The 16,471-nt window shown below is 42.1% G+C and overlaps 3 non-coding genes across 3 annotated transcripts; all 3 read right to left on the bottom strand.

Annotated features, from left to right (window-relative positions):
• Positions 1-28: 28 nt before the first annotated feature.
• Positions 29-139, bottom strand: LOC116680134 (U5 spliceosomal RNA). Its single transcript, XR_004329644.1, has one exon. It is a non-coding gene; the product is annotated as a U5 spliceosomal RNA (small nuclear RNA).
• Positions 140-6,793: 6,654 nt separating this feature from the next.
• Positions 6,794-6,865, bottom strand: trnaa-cgc (transfer RNA alanine (anticodon CGC)). The gene has a single exon. It is a non-coding gene; the product is annotated as a tRNA-Ala (tRNA).
• A 3,010-nt stretch (positions 6,866-9,875) lies between these two features.
• trnak-cuu (transfer RNA lysine (anticodon CUU)) lies at positions 9,876-9,948 on the bottom strand. The gene has a single exon. It is a non-coding gene; the product is annotated as a tRNA-Lys (tRNA).
• Between the last annotated feature and the right edge of the window lie 6,523 nt (positions 9,949-16,471).

Here is a 16,471-nt window from a genome sequence, read left to right as displayed (position 1 = left end):
AGGTAAGCAAAAGCAAGTACAAAAGGCTCGGCCAAACAGCGACGCCCACCAAAAATAGTTTCAACTCATCGGCGTTCCCTCCAAGGAAGTCTTTACTAAAAGTTGAAAGACTTGTGCGTCATGAAGAGAACCAGAGTGAGTACAGCCGTCTGCTTGAGAGCAGCAGAAAACCCTAGTGGACCCAGTCCAAACCATCGCGGTAAGCCTCACTGGGTGTCCAAACTAAAATGATAAGAGGCAACTTGGTAGACTCCTTACTTATGTTTGTATCTGTACTCACAATAACCTGTTTTTAAAACACCAGCCAATCATAAGTGTTAAATGTAAAAAATAATGCGTGAGAAATCAGGAAGCTCACATAAACGATAGTTGCAAGTTCTACCAAATGTTTAACTTTACAACCCGTAAACTGTTCCCTCAACCTTCCCTCAAAATGTCAATCACAGATTTTCCAGCCCCTGCATTCGAACAACAGAGAAGGGGTTGGCACAGTGAAGCGTGCTGGGCCCATAACCCAGAGGTAGATGGATCGAAACCATCCTCTGCTAATTCCTATACTTTGTATAAGCATCAAGTATATCAAAGCATCTGTTGCTGCAAGTGTCTAAAGTGAAATGTCTCCACCTGCTGAAAAGTAAGCTTAATGGCATGTCAAGTTTATTTCATCCATAAAAGAAACTACAGTGCTCCTACCTCCTGTCAGTGTAATACAGTACATATGCTACACTACAGGTAATAAATACTGTAAATACAAACTGTAAAACATGTATGTTTAAAGTGCTTGTTGTGCTGTCTACCAGCCAGATTACCACAGGAGGTAATATCTTTTGCAGCTCTTTTAAAGACTCTACCATAATACCTGCTGGAGATGCCAGGTCCTCATACATGTAAAGCATGAGCTCTACCACTGAGCTACACCCCCTGAAGATTTTGAAATTCTTTTGACTTTTTTCTGAGATAGACTCAGACTTATCTTTATTAATCCTTTTGGGATGACTCCCGCAAGGAAATTGAAATATGCGGTGGCTTGAAATCAAACCTGGGCAAAATGCTTGCAATGCTATGGTATAAATCATAGTCGAAAAGTAACACACCTGTTGCCTTTCTGCTGGACAATACAACGTTCACTGCAAATCTTGTAAGACAGATTGATAAGAAATACATTGGTGGAGACTGGTTGCTTCCAGTACCTATGAGATAAGACAATATTGTTTATGAAGGCACATCTTTTCACACATCTTTGCTACCACTCGTAAAGAACGCCTCTTGTTGTCAACAGGATCTGAACCTGCGCAGGGAGACCCCAATGGATTTCTAGTCCATCGCCGTAACCGCTCGGCCACAACAACCTGTAAAGGAGAGCTATACCTGTTTGCACAAATGTACATAAACTTTTCAATTGGTTACTAGGAGTTCCCAGAAACTGGCAGAGGGAAAATCATAGTGCACTGCCTGTGTCTGTGGATCCTCGTGGAGGCAGCTTGATTGATTGATATGCTCCCTTATTTGTGCCATAACAGAGATCTGATGTTTTGGGACAACACAATTTTCACTGAAAATCTTGTAACACATCTGGGCATTGAGACTCAAAATGCGCTCTACCACTGAGCTGCAGCCCCTAAAGATTTTCAGATTTTTTTTTATTGTTTTGTGAGATCACTAAATAAGAGAAGAGAAGAAACCTGGGTGGAATATGTAATGTTAATGTTGTTTATGGCTTCAAAACCTGGTGGTGGCTGGAAATCAGACCATGGCAAAATGCTTGTACTGCTATTGTAGAGCGGGCGACGTTGAGTCTTATCTGAAACTGCTGGCTAAGGATAAACGTAAATACAGCAAGATTGTTATTCACGTTGGCGTTAATGACTCCCGGTTACGGCAATCGGAGGTTACTAAGATTAATGTTGAATCGGTGTGTACATACGCGAAGTCAATGTCGGACACCGTAGTTTTCTCTGGACCCCTGCCAAATCTCACCAGCGATGACATGTATGGCCGCATGTCGTCATTTCGCCGCTGGCTGTCAAGGTGGTGTCCAGATAATGATGTGGGCTTTGTGGATCACTGGCAGTCTTTCTGGGGAAGACCTGGTCTGATTCGGAGAGACGGCATTCATCCCACTTGGGATGGAGCAGCTCTCATTTCTAGAAACATTGACAAGTTTATTAATGGACCTAATCCTTGACAATCCATAGTTGGGACCAGGAGGCAGAGTCCCAGTCTAACACACTTCTCTGCTCCTTTATTCCAGGTGTTACCTAGTAAAAATCCCATAGTGACGGTGTCTGCCCCCCGACCATTAAAATTATTTAAATCAAAGGTAAACAGAAGAGGAGCTGTGCATGAAAACCTCATAAAAATTAAAACCACAAGTGCAATAGTTCAAAAGAATAGGAGAATTAAATGTGGACTCTTAAACATCAGATCTCTCTCTTCTAAAGGTGTACTAGTAAATTAATTGATATCAGATTCTAATATTGATTTATTTTGTCTTACTGAAACCTGGCTGGGTGATGGAGAATATGTTAGTCTAAATGAATCCACCCCCCCCAGTCATATTAATACTCACATTCCTCGAGGCGCAGGCCGAGGAGGTGGAGTTGCAGCCATCTTTGATTCTAGTCTACTAATTAGCTCTAAACCTAAACTAAATTATAACTCATTTGAAAGTCTTGTTCTTAGTCTTTCACACCAAGTTGGAAATCAATGCAACCAGTTCTATTTGTTATAGTGTACCGAGCACCTGGTCCATACTCTGAATTTTTATCCGAATTTGCAGAGTTTCTATCGAACTTAGTGCTAAAAACGGACAAAGTTATTATTGTAGGGGATTTTAATATTCATGTGGACAATGAGAATGATAGCCTTAGCACTGCGTTTATCTCTCTATTAGATTCTATTGGCTTCTCTCAAAGTGTACATAAACCGACTCACCGTTTTAACCACACCCTCGATCTTGTTCTGGTATATGGTGTTGAAATTAAACATTTAATAGTGTTCCCACAGAATCCCTTCCTATCTTACCACTGTTTGATAACTTTTGAGTTTATACTGCTGAACTACACGCCATTAGGCAAAACATCCTATACAAGATGTCTATCTGATAGTGCTGTAGCTAAATTTAAGGATGCGATTCCGTTAGCATTTAATTAATTACCAAGTCCCAAAGTAACGGAGGACTCCTATGCTATTAGTCCCTCCCAAATCGATCATTTTGTTGATAGTGCAGCAGGCTCGCTACGAATGACTCTAGACTCTGTTGCCCCTCTAAAAAAGAAGATAATAAAACAAAGAAGGTTAGCTCCATGGTATAACACTGAAACTCGCAAATTAAAGCAAATATTGCGGAAACTTGAGAAGATCTGGCGCTCCACCAAACTGGAAAATTCTCGTTTAACCTGGCAAGATAGTCCTAAAACGTATAGGAAGGCCCTCCGTAATGCCAGAGCAGCGTACTACTCGTCATTAATAGAGGAAAATAGGAACAACCCCAGGTTTCTTTTCAGTACTGTAGCCAGGCTAACAGAAGGTCACACCTCTACTGAGCCAAGTATTCCCATAGCTCTTAGTAGTAACAACTTTATGAGGTTCTTCAATGATAAAATTATAACTATTAGAAGCAAAATTCACCAAGACCTGCCTTTAACTGGCTTATCTCTAAACTCAGGAACCTTAGAAACAGCTGTAAAACCAGATACATGTTTTGACTGCTTTGCTTCACTTGATCTTTATCAATTTAATTCAATTATTTCTTCATCTAAGCCATCAACCTGCCTCTTAGATCCCATCCCGACTAGGCTACTTAAAGAAGTTTTACCATTAGTCAACACTTCGCTACTGAATATAACCAATTTGTCTTTATTAACAGGCTATGTACCACAGTACTTTAAAGTAGCTGTAATTAAACCTCTTCTGAAAAAGCCAAACCTTGATCCAGATGTTTTAGCCAACTATAGACCTATATCCAACCTTCCATTTCTCTCTAAGATTCTTGAGAAAGCAGTCGCCAAACAGCTGTGCGACTTTCTGCATAGCAACAGCTTATTTGAGGATTTTCAGTCAGGATTTAGAGTTCATCATAGCACAGAGACAGCACTTGTGAAAATTACTAATGACCTCCTAATTGCTTCAGACAAAGGACTTATCTCTGTACTTGTGTTATTAGATCTTAGCGCTGCATTTGATACCATTGACCATTATATCTTATTACAGAGATTAGAACATTTAATTGGCATTAAAGGGACTGCATTAAAGGGACTGCTCTAAGTCTTATTTATCAGATCGATCTCAGTTTGTTCATGTTAACGATGAATCCTCTGTGCACGCAAAGGTTAGTCATGGAGTCCCACAAGGATCTGTGCTCGGTCCAATCCTGTTCACTTTATATATGCTTCCTTTAGGCAGTATTATTAGGAAACACTCCATAAACTTTCATTGTTATGCAGATGATACTCAATTATATCTATCAATCAAGCCGGATGAAACTAATCAGTTAGCTAAACTTCAAACGTGCCTTCAGGATATTAAAACCTGGATGACCTGTAATTTTCTAATGTTAAACTCAGATAAAACTGAAGTTATTGCTCTCGGACCCAAGCACCTCCGTGACGCACTATCCAAAGATATAGTTACTCTGGATGGCATCGCCCTGGCCTCCAGCACCACTGTGAAGAATCTTGGAGTCATCTTTGATCAGGACATGTCCTTTAATTCCCACTTAAAGCAAATTTCAAGGATCGCCTTTTTTCACCTACGTAATATTGCAAAAATCAGGAATATCCTGTCTAAAAATGATGCAGAAAAATTAGTCCATGCATTTGTTACTTCTAGGTTGGATTACTGCAATTCTTTACTATCAGGCTGCTCGAAAAAATCCATAAAGACTCTACAGCTGATCCAGAATGCTGCGGCACGTGTTCTGACGGGAACCAGGAAAAGAGATCACGTTTCTCCTGTTTTAGCTTCACTGCATTGGCTTCCTGTAAAATTTAGAATAGAATTTAAAATCCTTCTTCTCACCTACAAAGCTCTTCATGGTCAGGCTCCATCTTATCTTAAAGAGCTTATAGTACCTTACAACCCTAGGAGAGCACTACGCTCCCAGAATGCAGGGTTACTGGTGGTTCCTAGAGTCTCTAAAAGTAGAACGGGAGCCAGAGCGTTTAGCTATCAGGCTCCTCTCCTGTGGAACCAGGTTCCAGTTTGGGTCCGGGAGGCAGACACCGTCTCCACATTTAAGAGTAGGCTTAAGACTTTCCTTTTTGATAAAGCTTATAGTTAGGGCATAGAATCGAATATTGTTAGGGAGTAGTAGTTAGTCACATAGTTTTCAGATTTATCTATCATATAATATAACTAAAGGGAGACTTGGCATACAGCCCGATCCGGTTGGGGAGAGTTTCTAGCCCGACCGGGCTGGAGCTCTCTTTACCTTGTCTCTCTTGGTTTTGTTGTAATAATAGTTTTAGACAGCTTGGGACTTATTTTGATACACTAGTTAGGGCATAGAATCGAATATTGTTAGGGAGTAGTAGTTAGTCACATAGTTTTCAGATTTATCTATAATCAAGAATATAATAGAACTAAAGGGAGACTTGGCATACAGCCCGATCCGGTTGGGGAGAGTTCTAGCCCGGCCGGGCTGGAGCTCTCTTTACCTCGTCTCTCCTGGTTTTGTTGTAATAGTTTTAGACAGCTGGGGACTTATTTTGATACACTAGTTAGGGCATAGAATCGAATATTGTTAGGGAGTAGTAGTTAGTCACATAGTTTTCAGATTTATCTACCATATAATCAAGAATATAATAGAACTAAAGGGAGACTTGGCATACAGCCCGATCCGGTTGGGGAGAGTTCTGGCCCTGCCGGGCTGGAGCTCTCTTTACCTTGTCTCTCTTGGTTTTGCTGTAATAATTTTAGACAGCTGGGGACTTATTTTGATACACTGAGCTCCTCTCTCCTCTATCTTTCCATCTTTTTCATTTATGTGCATCCATGTCCCAGAAATGCTTGTTACTAACCTAGCTCTGGGGAGTCATTCCCCGGAGTCCTCATGTTCTTTTTTCCCCAGCATGTTCCCTTGGATCAGAGAGGCTCCGAAATCAGGGTAGCAGCTGTCACCATGGTCCCGCTACACGTTCTGTGATGCCATGTTCAACTGCTACACTGCTACGTCCTGCTACGTCCTGCTACGTCCTGCTGTGCCTTGTAATGCCGCACAGCGTCCTGCTATGCCATGAACTACTACAAAGAACTGCTACAAACTACTAATTTTTTCTATTTTTGTTATTGCCACTCTTCATTCTAACCCCAACCGGCCCGTCAGACACCGCCTACCAAGAGCCTGGGTCTGACCGAGGTTTCTGCCTAAAAGGAAGTTTTTCCTCGCCACTGTCGCACTGTTGCTTGCTCTGGAGGAAACTACTAGAACTGTTGGGTCCTTGTAAATTCTGGAGTGTGGTATATCTGTAAAGTGTCTTGAGATAACTCTTGTTATGAATTGATACTATAAATAAAATTGAATTGAAATTGAATTGAATTGTATAAATCATAGATAAACAGTAACATCACTCAAAGAAAGGTACTGCAATGGCTGGGAGACAAAACCAACTGCGTGGAAGGTAGCTACACTGACCACCATCACTGGGAAATGCACTGCAAATCATGCAACACATCTGGTCATTGAGACTGATTTCTGCATTAACTGCCAGAAACGCAAGGAGGTTACTACGACCCACAATATCATGGTATTCAAGCTTGTTCAAATCCTTCTCAATGAGACAGTAACACTTGTTGGAGATACCGGGAATTGAACCCGGGGCCTCATACATGCGAAGCATGCGCTCTACCACTGAGCTACATCCCCTGACACTTTTCAGATTTCAAACATGTTTGTCAGTAGTCTTTTTCTCTGCTGTGGTTGTGTGTGTGTTGGTCCTCTTGTGACGCACACCCGCCGCCATCACAGTCACGGTGGTGGTTGTCGTCGTTGTGTTCGTCGCGGGCCTCTTGTGGGTTTTCTCCTTTTTGTACCTTGGCTTCAGCGGAGACATTGCGAGCGGCACCGCCGCTCACGAGAATCCGATGCAGCTTCAACTCCAGAGTCAAACGACGGGCCATGCTGCAGCTGCTCCCCCGGCTGTGCCGAGCCACGTGCATCAAGTGCACAGGTCCAAAACAAGATGACGTGAAAAAAAATGACAACAACAAGAAGACAAATGTGTCTAAAGTGTATATTGTGTGTGTGTGTGTGTGTGTGTGTGTATGTAATAAAAATAATTAGTGGACTGATGTCAAGCCTTTAGTTTTCTTTTTTAACCTCCCTTTCCACTCGCCTTTGCCTTTCCTGTTTTTACTACAACTACAAGCCACTGGCCAGAATCCCAGGGACTCAAAGGCAGGACGATGCGAGGGTAGCAGAACTAATACGACCGATTGAGTGTACCACCAATGTCAAGGGTCCCTGTGACCTGAAGGACAATGCCACGGGTCCCTGGGAACCGAAGGACAATGTCGCGGGTCCTAGGGACCCAAAGGACAAGGCCACGGATCCACGTGACCCGAAACGACAATGCCACGCGTCCCAAGGACCCATAAGGCCATTGCCACGGGTCCCTGGAACCTGAAGGACAACGTCAAGGGTCCCCAGGGACTCAAAGGCAGAACGATGCGAGGGTAGCAGAACTAATACGACCGATTGAGTGTACCACGGGTCCCTGGGACCCAAAGGACAATGTCAAGGGTCCCTGTGACCTGAAGGACAATGCCACAGGTCCCAAGGACCCATAAGGCCAATGCCACAGGTCCCTTGAACCCGAAGGACAACGTCAAGGGTCCCCGGGACCCAAAGGACAATGCCACGGGTCCTTGGGACCCGCAAGGCCAATGCCATGGGTCCTATGGACCCGAAGGACAACGTCAAGGGTCTCCGGGACCCGAAGGACAACGTCAAGCGTCCTATGGACATGAAGGACAATGTCAAGGGTCCTATGGACCTGAAGGACAACGTAAGGGTCCCCGGGACCCGAAGGACAATGCCATGGGTCTTTGGGACCCGCAAGGCCAATGCCACGGGTCCTATGGACCCGAAGGACAACGTCACGGGTCCTATGGACCCGAAGGACAACGTCAAGGGTCCCCGGGACCCGCAAGGCCAATGCCACGGGTCCCTGGAACCCAAAGGACAACGTCAAGAGTCCCCGGGACCCAAAGGACAATGACACAGATCCTTGGGACCCAAAGGACAACTTCATGGGTCCCCAAACGACCCATGGGACCCAAACGACAACGTCATGGGTCCCCGGGACCCGTAGGAAAACGTCAAGGGTACCTGGGACCCGAAAAGGAACGTCAAGGGTCCCCAGGACCCAAACGACAGCGTTGTGGGTCCCAGGGACCCAAAGGACCACGTCAAGGGTCCCCGGGACCCAAAGGACAATGCTCTGGCTACCTGGAACCCAAAGTACAACGCCACGGGTCCCCGGGGACCCAAAGGACAACACTATGGGTAAAACTGCATGGATCCCCAGGACCCGAAGGACAACAGAAGGGTTAAGAAGTGCCTGGCTAGCTCAGTCGGTAGAGCATGAGACTCTTAATCTCAGGGTCGTGGGTTTCGAGCGCCACGTTGGGCGGTTGTGTTTTAGAGAGTGTGAATGCCTGAGTTCTGCACCGTATCCGATGGCTGTATTGGGGTGGATCGGCAGTCAATCGCAAGATTAGCAGTTCTATCCCAGTGTAAAAATCCCTGAAATTTACCAGACTAAAATGTGCCTGCATTCTACAATCATGGCTTGTGCTGCCCCCTGTTCCTCAGATCAAACTAAAGTCTGGTGACAATCCATGTTCAAATTCTAAAACTTCAACCTATTGTTCTAGAACTGCAACTTAACATTCCAGAACTGCAGCTTAACATTCTAGAACTACATTGTAACATTTTAGAACTGCAATTAACATTTTAGGACCGCAACTCTTAAAATCGTACAACTTCAACCTATTGTTCCAGAACTGCAACTAAATATTCCAGAACTGCAGGTTTACATTCTTGAACTTTGAACTAACATTCTAGATTGACAGCTTAACATTCTAGAAATTAAACCTAACATTCTAAAACTAAAACACAACACTAACATTCTAGAACTGCAACTTACCATTCTAGAACTAAAATGAAACCTTTTAGAACTGTAAGTAACATTTTGGGACCGCAACTTACAAATATTCTAAAACTTCAACCTATTGTTCTTGAATTGTAACTTTACATTTTATAATGGCAGCTTAACATTCTAGAACTACAACATAACATTGTTGAACTGTAAGTAACATTTTAGGACCATGACTCTTAAAATACTAGAACTACAATCTATTGTTCTACAACTGCAACTTAACATTCCAGAACTGCAGCTTAACATTCTTGAATTTAAACCTAACATTCTAGAACTGAATATTAACATTCTAGAACTCAAACCTAGCATTCTAGAAATTAAACTTAACATTCTAGAACTACAACATAGCATTGTAAATCTGTAAGTAACATTTTAGGACCATAACTCTTAATATTCAAAAACTACATCTTATTGTTCTAGAACTGCAACTTAACATTCCAGAACTGCAGTTAAACATTCTAGAACTTCAACCTAACATTCTAGAACTGCAGCTTACCATTCTAGAATTACAATGTAACCTTTTAGGACTTTGAGCAACCTTTTGGAACGCAATTTGTAAAAATTCTAAAACTTCAACCTATTGTTCTTTCTATTCTTTCAGGGATTTTTATACTGGGATGGAACTGCTAATCTTGCTATTGACAGCCAATCCACCCCAATACAGCCATCTGATACTGTGCAGAACTCAGGCATTCCCACTCTCTAAAACACCACCGCCCAACGTGGGGCTCGAACCCACGACCCTGAGATTAAGAGTCTCATGCTCTACCGACTGAGCTAGCCAGGCACTTCTGAAGTTTTGAGTTGCAGTCCAAAAATCTTACGTAAAAGTTCTGAAATGTTACAGTTCTAGAATGTTACTCGGCAGTTCTTTTTATAAATTGCGTTCCCAAAAGGTTGCTCATAGTCCTAAAAGGTTACATTGTAGTTCTACAATGGTAAGCTGCAGTTCTAGAATGTTAGGTTTAAGTTCAAGAATGTTAAGCTGCAGTTCTGGAAGGTTAAGTTGCAGTTGTAAAACAATAGGTTGTAGTTTTAGAATATTAAGAGTTATGGTCCTAAAATGTTACAGTTCTACAATGTTATAGTTCTAGAACCAAACATGGGCTCAAACCCACGACCCTGAAATTAAGAGTCTCATGCTCTACCGACTGAGCTAGCCAGCCACTTTTTAACCCCTGAGTTGTCCTTTGGGTCCTGGGGACCCGTGCAGTTTTACCCATAGTGTTGTCTTTCGGGTCCCGGGGACCCTTGACGTTGTCCATCGGGTCCATAGGACCCTTTACATTGTCTTGCGGGTCCCAGGGACCCGTGGCATTGTCCTTCGGGTCCATAGGACCCTTGAAGTTGTCCTTCGGGTCCATAGGACCCGTGGCATTGGCCTTTCGGGTCCCAAGGACCCGTGGCATTGTCCTTCGGGTCCCGGGGACCCTTGACGTTGTCCTTCAGGTTCCAGGGACCCATGGCATTGGCCTTATGGGTTCTTGGGACCTGTGGCATTGTCCTTCGGGTCCCGGGGACCCTTGACGTTGTCCTTTGGGTCCTAGGGACCCGTGGCATTGTCCTTTCGGGTCACGTGGACCTGTGGCGTTGTCCTTTTGGGTCACAGGGACACGTGGCGTTGTCCTTCGGGTTCAAGTCCCTTCATGGTTAGATATTTCTGTCTACATCCAGAAACAGAATGGTAGCATCTTGGTTTGGACTCTCTAGCTCTGCTTTCCATGTCTTTTTTGCAAGGCCAAAAACATATGCAGTCCCTATAAACCATACACAACCAGGTAGCCCATCCAAAACTCTCCCAATAGTGCTTGATTTCGCGTGGTTTGTTTTTCGGAATTTTGTCTTTTTAAACAGTTAAAAAGCAGGCCGGTTAGCTAAGATTGTTTGAGTGTGGTGCTAAAAATGCTAAGCACCGGCAGACACTTTAGGAGTTCTAAAATTGCCAAACCCTAAGCCCAAGGTCACCTATATCCACCTTTTGTATGCACAAATCGGCCATTAACGCAAAACAAGTCTCAATCTCTATAGCTCTGCTTCCCATGTATTTTGTAGCAAGGCCCAAAACACAGTTGTAAGGTTGTCTGCTCAGCAAGTGCAAATATGAGTCACAGGTAACTGATGTGCCTAGCATTCAAACTATTTCCTTCAACAAAAGCTAACTGGCCACCTAATTAGTCTGCCTTTTTTACAAATGTTACCTCGCTCCTGAATTTCAGATAAACCGTGGAAATTCAGATTTGGAAATATTACTTTATTTTTTGCAGCCATGTGGACTGATGGACAAGGCGTCTGACTTTGGATCAGAAGATTAAGGGTTCAAGTCCCTTCATGGTTAGAAACTCCTGTCTACCTCCAGAAACAGAATGGTAGCATCTTGGTTTGGACTCTATAGCTCTGCTTTCCATGTCTTTTTTGCAAGGCCAAAAACATATGCAGTCCCTACAAACCATACACAACCAGGTAGCCCGTCCAGAACTGGCCTAATTTTTTCAAACACTTAAAAAGCAGGCCAGTTATCTCAGATGGTTTGAGTGTGGTGCTATTAATGCTAAGCACCGGCAGACACTTTAGGGGTAATAAAATCACCAAACCCTACACTCAAGATCATCTGTTTCCACCTTTTGTTTGCACAAATAGGATATTTATGCAAGTGAAGAAGTTCTTGTATCTCAAAGGCATATGAGGTTGCATACAGATGGAGAGAAGGAGAAGGAGAGAGGTACCTAGTGCATCATGGGAAGTCCCATGGCAGTCTAGGCCTATAGCAGCACAACTAAGGGATGGTTCAGGACTCACCCAAGCCAGCCCTACCTATAGGATTTATCAAAGAGGAAAGTCTTAAGCCTACTCTTACATGTGGAGATGGTGTCTGCCTCCTGAACCCAAACTGGAACCTGGTTCCACAGGAGAGGAGCTTGATAGCTGAACACTCTGGCTCCCATTCTACTTTTGGAAAACTTTTCCCACATCCTCTGAATGCTTAGCTAACTAAATGACTTAAGTTGGCCAATAATTGTTGCTTTTTCATCTTCGTTGTGATTGCTCCTCATATCTGGAATAAACTCCCAGAAACCTGTAGATCCGCTGCTACTCTCAGTTCTTTTAAATCAAGGCTGAAGACCTTTCTTTTTGATGCTGCCTTTCTTTAAATTAATGCTCATTTCTTTCTTATGCTGCACTGTAACTTTTATTCTTGTGTTTTATGTGTCCTAATGTTTCTATTTTGTTTTTAAATGTCTATTCATGTGTCTTATTGATTTTTAATGCTTATGACTTTTAACTGTTTGTACTTGTGTTTTATCTGTTTTAATGATTTTGTGTAAAGCACTTTGAATTGCCCTGTTGCTGAAATGTGCTATACAAATAAAGCTGCCTTGCCTTGCCTTGCCTTGTTGTGCAACTTCAATATCATATCATATCAATATTATGTGGATATTATGAAAGAAACTGTCAAGCAAACACTTGCAACACTTTTAAAGGTTCCATGGTGTAATGGTGAGCACTTTGGACTCTGAATACAGCGATCTGAGTGCAAATCTCGGTGGAATGTGTTTTAAGCCACAGTATAAGTGAAAAAAATCAACCTTTCAACTTTCCACATTTAGTTTAAAGTAAGCTTACAGGTTTAATGTCCTTCGCCATTTAGACTGAAAACAGTACATTGGTGGGGGCATGTTGAGGAGTCACCTGGTTGTTAATGTAACTTGAAGAAGCTCCACATTTGACAGTATTGACTGGAAGTGATAGGCTTTGAGTTACATGGGGGATACACACTTTGCATTCAGTCACCATAAAAATTAGGTATCACTGAAATTTGAACTTGTGTTGCTGCAGTCAGAGTATACAGTGTTCATCCTGAATGGGTCAGTATAGTGCATCAAAATTGCTTGTTGAATGGTCTATTAGCTTTGGAACCCCTGTTTCCCCACAGCTTTCAATTGTTAGATATGGGGGGGGGGGAGTGGGCACTGTGTCCAACCCTTTCTGTGTAAAAAAAAAACAACTAAAGTAGTCTCTTGGATGAGAGACAAAACTTCTGCAGAGGACCTTTTTACCAAGTCCTGTTGCCCTTCAAGGTTCAAGGAGTCTTTATTATCCCCAGGGGGCAATTTGTTGTGCAGCACCATGTAACATAAATAACACACTGGTTATACAAGACAACAGCCATACATCTAGAAATAAAATAAATACGTACTACACGGAAGTCCATACCTCACATTGACTTATTAAAAAAGCTTGTAGCAGCAGGGACAAAAGAGGTTTTGTGTCTGTTTGTCCTTGTCCAGACGGCAACAAGATGAAGCAGCTGTTTAGGGGGTGACTAGGGTCTGCCAGGACTTATTGGGCCTTCTTGAGGGACCTTGTCTCATATACAGAGTTTAAGTCAGTCAGAGGGTTGTGAGAATTCTCGCCACGCACCTTAACTATATATTGCAGCCTGTTCTTGTTTTTAAGCGTTGGGGCAACGTTATTAAAAACTGACAGCTCCTAACTAAAATCATAAATATTAAAACAATTATAAAAAGTGTTGTCATTTGAGAGGGCAAGGTGTGACATGCCATTGAGGCGGATCAGACGCTTCTTAGGTTGCATCCCCATCGTTGCTTTCACACCCTACCATGCAGGACGTGAGTGGCCTGTGCTCAGCATGTTCTCAGCTTTGTCCTTATTATTAAGTTTTGTAAGCTTAAGTTCCTTTTTAGCTTGTTTTTGAAGTACTCTGTATTGAGTCATGTTACCTTGGTTGAAGCTAATATTTCGTTGATTAATTATGCTTTTGAGAGATTTGGAGACCCATGGTATATTATTTGGATATATGGAGATGGATTTACGAGGGATGACTAAGTCCTCACAGAAGGGGATGTATGCAGAAACAGTCTCTTTGAGCTCATCAATGTCCTTACATTTGTTTTTGAATAGATCCCAGTCAGTGCAGCAGTAGCATTCCTGTAGACACTGGATTGATTCCTCTGACCAAACCGGAACTAACTTTCGTTTCGGCTTGTTTCTCTTCAGGGACCGTTTGTAAGACGGAACCAAATGAACAGAGTTGTGGTCAGACATGCCGAGTAGAGATCTGCTGTAGGAGTGATAAGCATCTTTGACGGATCCATAACAGTTTGCCACCCTGGTGACTTACTTCCATGTCTCCCTGAACGCCCATATTTCAAAACAAGGGAAGGATTTCTCCCTTGTTAACTATGACCTGGATGACTGAGAACCTACTATATCATGACATGTTTAATTCACTATCTTATAATTTTTTAAACAGGTCCTACTGAACACCTGTTGGATCAGTCAGGATGGCCGAGCGGTCCAAGGCGCTGCGTTCAGGTCGCAGTCTCCACTGGAGGCGTGGGCTCAAATCCCACTTCTGACAACTAGTGTTTTCATCTGGAACTAACGTCTGAGACATGATATTGGGAATAAAGAACTTAGAAATTATTTTTATTTAAGAAGACATGAATCTGCGCAAGAAACGCAATTGCAAGTACAGTGTTTTGTGAGCATTTTTATTGTAAACAGATGTAAAGTTACCATGTGTTTGTACACAGTAGACATATCTACTGCTGAATTCAGTGTCTATGGCAAGTCCTTTAAAACCTGTTCTTGACTTGCCTTTCCCACATCCTCTGAACGCTTAGCTAACTAAATGACTTAAGTTGGCCAATAATTGTTGCTTTTTCATCTTCGTTGTGATTGTTGTGTGCCTTCAATAGCATACATGTGGATATCATGAAAGAAACTGTCTAGCATACCCCTGCAACTAAAGGTTCCATGGTGTAATGGTTAGCACACTGGACTCTGAATCCAGCAATCTGAGTTCAAATCTCAGTGGAGCCTGTTTTTAAGTTGTATGTCTGCTTAAGTTATGTGTAATGTGTTGTAGTATGGAACCATTTTCTTGTCTTTTATGTATTATGAAACTTATTTTCCTGGAAGAAGAGTTACTGTTGCTCAATGGGATTGTTCTTGGTTAAATAAAGGTTAAATAAAATAAAATTCATCTGTAATATATCGAAACATTCCTCTCTTCATTACCAACATACTGGAAGTCGGCCATGTTTAATTGGATGCTCTCCAGTTATTGCTGTTTGGTAGATTAACATTATATTTTCCTACTTTGGGGACTTTTCATTTCATATTCTTTGTCTGACATTTTCTATTCCCAGTTTGTATTTTCTGTGACTGCATGTGGTTTTAAATCTGTTGGAGTTTCTTCAGACTAAAGCAAAGACACTGATGATGTCATCCAAAAGAAACATAAAGGACAACAACCTGTTTCCAGAGGACACTAAAGAATGACGGAGCAGCAGGAAACAGAGCAGCTCAAATAGCAAACAGCTGATTTATTCATCTGACTCGTAGAATAACGCCAATGATTGACTTGTTTTAAATGTCTGGGAATGTGGAACAGCTCCATGCTGACTACCTGAAATAAAACAAGGCCACATGCTGATTATTGGGGACTTGATTTGATGGATTTATTCTTCCTGTTGTGTCTCTGTTTAAACTCCTAATTTAAAGGTAAAGTCAGTGTCCACTAAAGGTTGTGTTGTTGCTGCTGACAGACTCAGATTATTATTCTAAGTGTGTGATAACATTATGGGATGGATCACTACAGAGATAGTCCTTTTAGTTAAAGAGGAACATCCTTTTAGTTTAGATCCTTTAGTTTCCAACCAGACCAGAGTGGTGATTGTAGGAACAGTGGAAAGATGAACCATGACGGCTTTTCATATATACATTTTTTTGCCAGACTATGGATTGATTCATGAAATGCCTGTTATTAATAAGTAGTCATTCCCATATGGTCTAGTGGTTAGGATTCCTTGTTTTCACCAAGGTCGCCCGGGTTCAACTCCCGGTACGGAAATTGGAATATAGCTGGCAGACGGTCTGCAGAAAGATCTGTATGATCTCTGACATTTGTCCGGTATTAGATAAGAGCTGTAGTTACGTACGTAGCCTACACTGTTAGACTTTGCTGTAACTTCTACAGTTACTTACCTCAAAATGTCCAGTAAAATACCATAACTTTCTTTTCTGGTTCATTACTGTAATAAACATTGCATTATGGGTATTAACATTTCATTTACAGTGATTTACTGTACATTTTGAATTTGCGGTACACTGTTCAACTTTACTGCATTTCTACAGTTACTTACCATAAAATGCCCAGTAAAATACCATTATTTTCTGTTCCGGTTTATTACTGTATTATGCATTGCATTGTGCGTGGTAACATTTAATTTACAGTGATTTACTGTATTTTTTTGACTTTGCGGTAGTCTGCTGTAAAGCAACAG

The sequence above is a fragment of the Etheostoma spectabile genome, unplaced genomic scaffold, assembly GCF_008692095.1.
Source record: "Etheostoma spectabile isolate EspeVRDwgs_2016 unplaced genomic scaffold, UIUC_Espe_1.0 scaffold00018341, whole genome shotgun sequence".
Lineage (NCBI taxonomy): Eukaryota > Metazoa > Chordata > Actinopteri > Perciformes > Percidae > Etheostoma > Etheostoma spectabile.
This window is presented reverse-complemented; position numbering and strand designations above follow the sequence as displayed.